General features: G+C 34.4%; 1 pseudogene; it reads right to left on the bottom strand.

Annotated features, from left to right (window-relative positions):
* Positions 1–1,545: 1,545 nt before the first annotated feature.
* LOC112317944 (large ribosomal subunit protein eL8 pseudogene) lies at positions 1,546–2,314 on the bottom strand (annotated as a pseudogene).
* Between the last annotated feature and the right edge of the window lie 3,686 nt (positions 2,315–6,000).

Here is a 6,000-nt window from a genome sequence, read left to right as displayed (position 1 = left end):
GTTTAGTTTCCATAATTTGAAGAATTGATTTTGAAAGACATTAATAATATTTAAACAGACTACTATAGACCAGTAAGATAGAACATTAATAAATAAGAATTGAAGTTCTGAGACTGATAGAAATATTTTCCTAAAAAGCACATAAATTTTTTCAATGCATGAAAGTCCCTAGCTGAAATGTATTTATTAACATTCATTCATTCAGCAAATATTTTTGAGCAACTGCTATGCTACACATTATGAAGTATTAAAATATGAATGAGGGGGGATTGAATGTAGAAGATGGGGGAGGGGAGGGCAAGGAGAGTAGTGGGGGAGAAATGAGGACAACTGTAACTGAACAACAATTAATAAAAAAAATTTTGAAAGGTATAAATGAAATATAGTCTTTGTCCTCAAGGAGGCAGTATTGCATAGTGATTAATAACATGGAATTAAACATAATTTTGAAATATCCCTTGTCTACACGACCTTGTGGAAGTTATTAAACACTACGCCTTATTTTTATCTTCTGTCAAATAGGACAATGATAGCTATTTCACAGGACTGTTAGGAAGATTTAGATTAAATAATGTGCATACAGACTCTACGCACTGCTTGGCACATAATAACCAGTCCAAAAGTGTTTCAATTCAGTCTTATTGTCTAAAAATAGAAGTATTCTTTTATGGAGTCTATCTTTTCATAAGAGTAACATTCATATGCTTTACTGTAGAGTGTAATCCCATTCCAAATACTTACATGGTATTCACACATAGCACCCTTATCCTAATTCTCAGGCTCTATGAGGCATGGGAGAACAACTTTTTAGAGTGGTGAGGATATTAGTAAATGAAATTGATGAGCAATTATTAGTGCTCTTAATAAGAATAATAAACGTGGTTCTCCAAAACTGATGATGGGAGAATACATGTTATTTATTTGAATGATAGAGTGGAATTTTAACAAAGATTATAAATGTATTAAAAATATTTTGAAAAAGAAATGGTGACTGCTAAAAGTCAGTATGGGTTCACTAACAATATATTATGCTAGACTAGTAGGCCACTGTTACTTAAAGTGGTGTCCCTCAGAACACTGAATGCTGCCAAAATTGTATTTATTTTCTATGAACAGATAAGTCTAGGAAACATGAGATTAAGCAAAGTTAAACATGTCTTCACATGTATTCACTGCAGAACTTTTCAGAGTTTTAATACAGTAAAACGTACTACACGTTTCCTATAGGGTAATATAGTATTCAGTCTTTCACAAATGTGAGCATAATGACAAGGTGGGGCAAAAGTAGGTTTACAGTTGTTCAAATGGAAAATAATGCAAAAATTAATAAATCATACAAGAATAAACTCTGTGTGTTGTGTAAACCTGTATTGTGGAGGCCAGGTGTGTGTGCTCACTAGTACGAGCACATTACTTATCAACATTACCCCAGACTAATGTTCTATAAAATATAGTTTTGAAAATATGGTTCTAGTTTAAGTTTGTTTTATTTGTTTGAGGAATTTTTATTACGTTTTTATGTACAGAAAACTCAACAGTGTACACTTAGCCAGGCTTGGGGGCCAGTTCTTTAGCCTTGGCCTTTTCCAGTTTGGCCATGTGGGCCACCGACTTTGGACCCAAGACGTTGCCTCGCCAGTGGCAGTGGATCCCATAATATCTGTCGTAATTGGTCCAGATAGCTTCCACCAGCTTAGGGAGAGCTCCTTTGCCTTCCAAGTTAACCTATTTAAAGGCGACAATGGTGCAGGCCTTCCTGTGGAGTAGAGATCTGGCCTTCCCCTTGATGATGCAGTGAGAAGCCCCCATCTTTGGCAGGAAGATAACCAGCTCAATTGGATCCACATCCTGTGCATTCACTACCAGCTGGGACTTCTTGCTCTCCACCAAGCTAGTGGCAGTGTTAACCCCTGCTGGAGGGACAGGTGGCCCCTTGGTGGAGATATCCCCTTTGCTGTCAGCTTTTTTATCAGCCTAGGGCCAATCTCTGCTTCTTCTCTGGCTTTGTCTCTGGTCAGTACTTGTGCACAGCTTGAGCAGCTGCGGAGCTGTTTGGCGGTCCAAGCCCTGGGTGAACTGGTTAATGGCAGGAGGTACTTTTAGACGCTCATAGAGAATAGCCCTTTGCCTCTGCAGCCGAATGTAGCAGGGCCATTTGATAAAGCAGGTGAGGTCCAATGCAAAAATATGGGGGCCTTTTCTCAAACAGGAGATTTACCATCTTCTTAGCCTCCTGCTTCTTCAATTCCTTCTTTCCTTTTAGCCTTTTGGGTGGCAGGAGGAAAGTTAGTTTAAGTTTCCTTATAGAGTTCATAGAGTAGTAGAAAGGAGATTGAGCAGGCATTATATTTCAATTTTTAGAAGAAATTTGAAAAAAAATTCCTATTATTAATCTTTGGTGGAAAAATGTCCTTTGAATCAGTCATCTTTAAACATTTTCTTCATATACCCCTTAAAAGAATTTTGAAAACATATATACAATCTCCATACTTTTTCTTCTTTTAAAAAAAATTTTTTATTGTTGTTCAATTACAATTGTCCCTGTATTTTTAAGTTGATACCAAACATCTATCATCATGATTTTTAAATTATTTTTTTAAATTTTGTATCTCAGAAGTACAGAGTTGGCTTCATCATAAACATTTCCTATGATCTACTCTTTTCATTGGTCTTATACATGGACTACTTTGAGTGATTTATTTAGTAAATCGTTTTGTATGATGTAATAAGCATGCACAAACCCAACACCTCAAAAGAAATTTAGGCCTTGAGAATAACTTGACATTTGTCCATATATTTTGCTCCCATTATTCCATTCCCTTGGATCACCTATCCTGAATCTGGTGTTCATTGTTCTCTGGCTTTCTGTTTTATTTACCTTTATTGTGTTTAAACACATTCATAGACATATAAAAATATGCTGAATGTCATTAATTGTTGTTGAAATGCAAAATAAAACCACAATGAGATATCACCTCACATCTGTCAGAATGGCTCACCAATAAACCAACAAGTGTTGGTGAAGATACAAAGAAAAGGGAACCCTCGTGCACTGTTGGTAGGAATGCAGACTGGCACAGTCACTGTGGAAAATAGTATGCAGTTTTCTTTAAAAATTAAATATGGAACTGCCTTATGATCCAGCGATTCCACTTCTGGGAATATATCTGAAGAAATCTGAAATATTAATTCAAAAGAATATGTGCACCCCTCTGTTCATTATAGTATTATTACAATAGCCAAGATATGGAAGCAGCACAAATACCCATCAATAAATGAGTGGATAAAAAACCTATGGTACATTTACACAGTGGAATTCTACACAGCACTAAAAAAGAAGGAAGCCTTGTCATTTGTGACAGCATGGATGGACCTGGAGAGTATTGTGCTAAGTGAAATAAGCCAGTCAGAGAAAGACAAATACCACATGATCTCACTTATATGTGCAATCTAGTGAACAAAATAAAATGAGGAACAAAATAGAAACAGATTCATAGATATAGCAAACAGACTGATAGCTGTTAGAGGGGAAAGGGGTTAGAGGGCTCAGTGAAAAAAGAGAAAGGGTTAAGCAAAAAAAAGAAAAACTCATGGCCACAGACAACAGTATGGTGATTACCAGAGGAAAGGGGGTGAGGGCAGGTAGAAGGTAAACAGGACATAAATACTGATGGATGAAGTCTTGACTTTGATGGTGAACACACAATATACAACATACAGAGGATGTACTATACAATTGTACATTTAAAGCCTTTATAATTTTATTAGCTAATGTCACCTGAATAATTTCAAGAAAAATTAAAATAAATAATTTTTTTAAAAGATCTGAGGAAAAAATAGATTTATTTTACATATTTGATACTTTACACTATTTTATATATTTTAAAACATACAGTTCCTAGGTCTATTGCTAATATGTTGGAATACCATTCTATTTATAACGAACTATAGAACTGATCCCTGAAAGTATAGTCTTCTATTCTATTTACATATTGATCTTGCAACCAGCTTTCTTGTCAAATAAATTCATTTATTATTTAAAATAATCTGTAGATTTTTGGATTTTTATATACATAATATTATTTATAAATACTGATATTTTAAATTTCCCCTTCAAATCATAATATCTTTATTTTATTTTTCTTGTCTTTCTGGATGGGTGAGAATATCTAACACCAGGTTAAGCAGAAAAGGTAATAGTGAGCCTCTATTTTTCATTCCTTCTCTGAAAGGAAAAAAATCTGAATATTTCACCTGTAAATATGGTATTTCCTGTAGGATTTTGTACCCATTTTTAAATCAAAGTCAAAAAGCTCCCTTTTATGCCCATTTTGCTATTTTTAATCACGAAGGGATGTTAAATTTATCAAATTACTCTCTCCATCTGTTTAGATGATCTTAATGTTTTTCTCCTTTATTCAAATAATAAGGCTGGGTGCAGGGAGTGAGGGGGGGGAATTGGGACAACTGTAATAGCATAAATGATAAAATATTTTGTTAAAGTTTTCTTAAAATAAACCTGGCTCTGTGAAATTCATTAGAAAAGCACATCTTAGAAGAGAACATCATCCCACAATTATTTTAATTTCTGTATTATTGTAACATTCCCTTATATGGGCACTAGATAGACGGGTTTAGTCTATATCCTACTCTATGAAATATAGAATCTATATAAAATCAGCCCTGGCTGGTGTGGCTCAGTGGATTGAGCACCTGCCTGCGAACCAAAGAGCTGCTGGTTCGATTCCCAGTCAGGGCACATGCCTGGGTTGCAGGCCAGATCCCCAGTTGGGAGCACACAAGAGGCAACCACACACTGTTGTTTCTCTCCCTCTCTTTGAAAAAAGAAAGAAAGAAAGAAAGGAAGGAAGGAAAAAAATCTATATAAAATCTGTACACTTTAAAACAAAAGAAAATCTAGTTTCTTTGCTAAAGCAGCAATTATCTGTTTCAAAATAAATATAGTAAATTCCCTATTTAACTTTAAGAAGTATTTTAGTTAAGTTATATTATCCTTTATTAAAAATAGTGGGTATTTTCCTTACTCCCTTTTTTCACTCAAAACACAAAGACTCAAAAAATTACATTGATTGCTTTTCAAATATTGAGTCAATACTGAATTTGTAGACTAACCCAAATTGGTCATAAATATTATCCTTTTTATGTAATACTGAATTTGGTTTACTATTGTTTTGTTCAGCAACTTTGCTTCTATTTTTTAACAGTGGGATTGGAGTACTGGTTTCTTTTCTTGTACTATTAGGTTTTGAAATGAATATGAAACTGTCCTTGAAGTGATCAGGAAATAGCCCTTTTTTGTCTATTGTCTGAAGAAATTTGGATAAAATTGATATTCTTTATTCGTTAAATTTTGGTAGAATTTACCAATGAAACCATTTGGGCCTGCAGTTTACTTTGTGGTAAGGTTTTAATTATATATAAGTTGTTCTTAGTGGTTATAGAATTACTGTATTTAGTCCATTCTGTGTACACTCTAGTAAGTTATATTATTCTAGGAATTTTACCATTTCATCTCATTTACTGGCATAAAATTATTAATAATATCTTCAAAAATATTGTATATGTTGTAGTGTTTGCTTTTCATTCCTGAGATAGGATAATGCAGTTTCTCTGTCTCTCTCTCTCAATCTCTCTAAGGGTTTATGAACTTCAGGGGTTTTTAATTTTTTAATTTAATTTATTTTATTAAGATTTTATTTATTTAATTTTAGGGTAGGGGAAGGGAGGAGAGGGAGAGAAACACCAGTGTGTGGTTGACTCTCATGCGCCCCCTACTGGAGACTTGGCCCACAACCCAGGCATGTGCCCTGAGTGGGAATCGAACTCATTCAGGTGACCCTTTGGTTCCCAGGCCTGTGCTTATTTATTACTTTCAGTCTTATATCCCACATATGAATGAAATCATATGATTCTAAAGTTTTTCTGTCTGACTTATTTTGCTGAGCATAAAATTCTCAAGATCCATCCATACTGTCACAA

This window comes from Desmodus rotundus, chromosome X (genome assembly GCF_022682495.2).
Source record: "Desmodus rotundus isolate HL8 chromosome X, HLdesRot8A.1, whole genome shotgun sequence".
NCBI lineage: Eukaryota > Metazoa > Chordata > Mammalia > Chiroptera > Phyllostomidae > Desmodus > Desmodus rotundus.
Note: the sequence above shows the minus strand (reverse complement) of the source record. Positions and strands in the feature narration are given on the sequence as shown.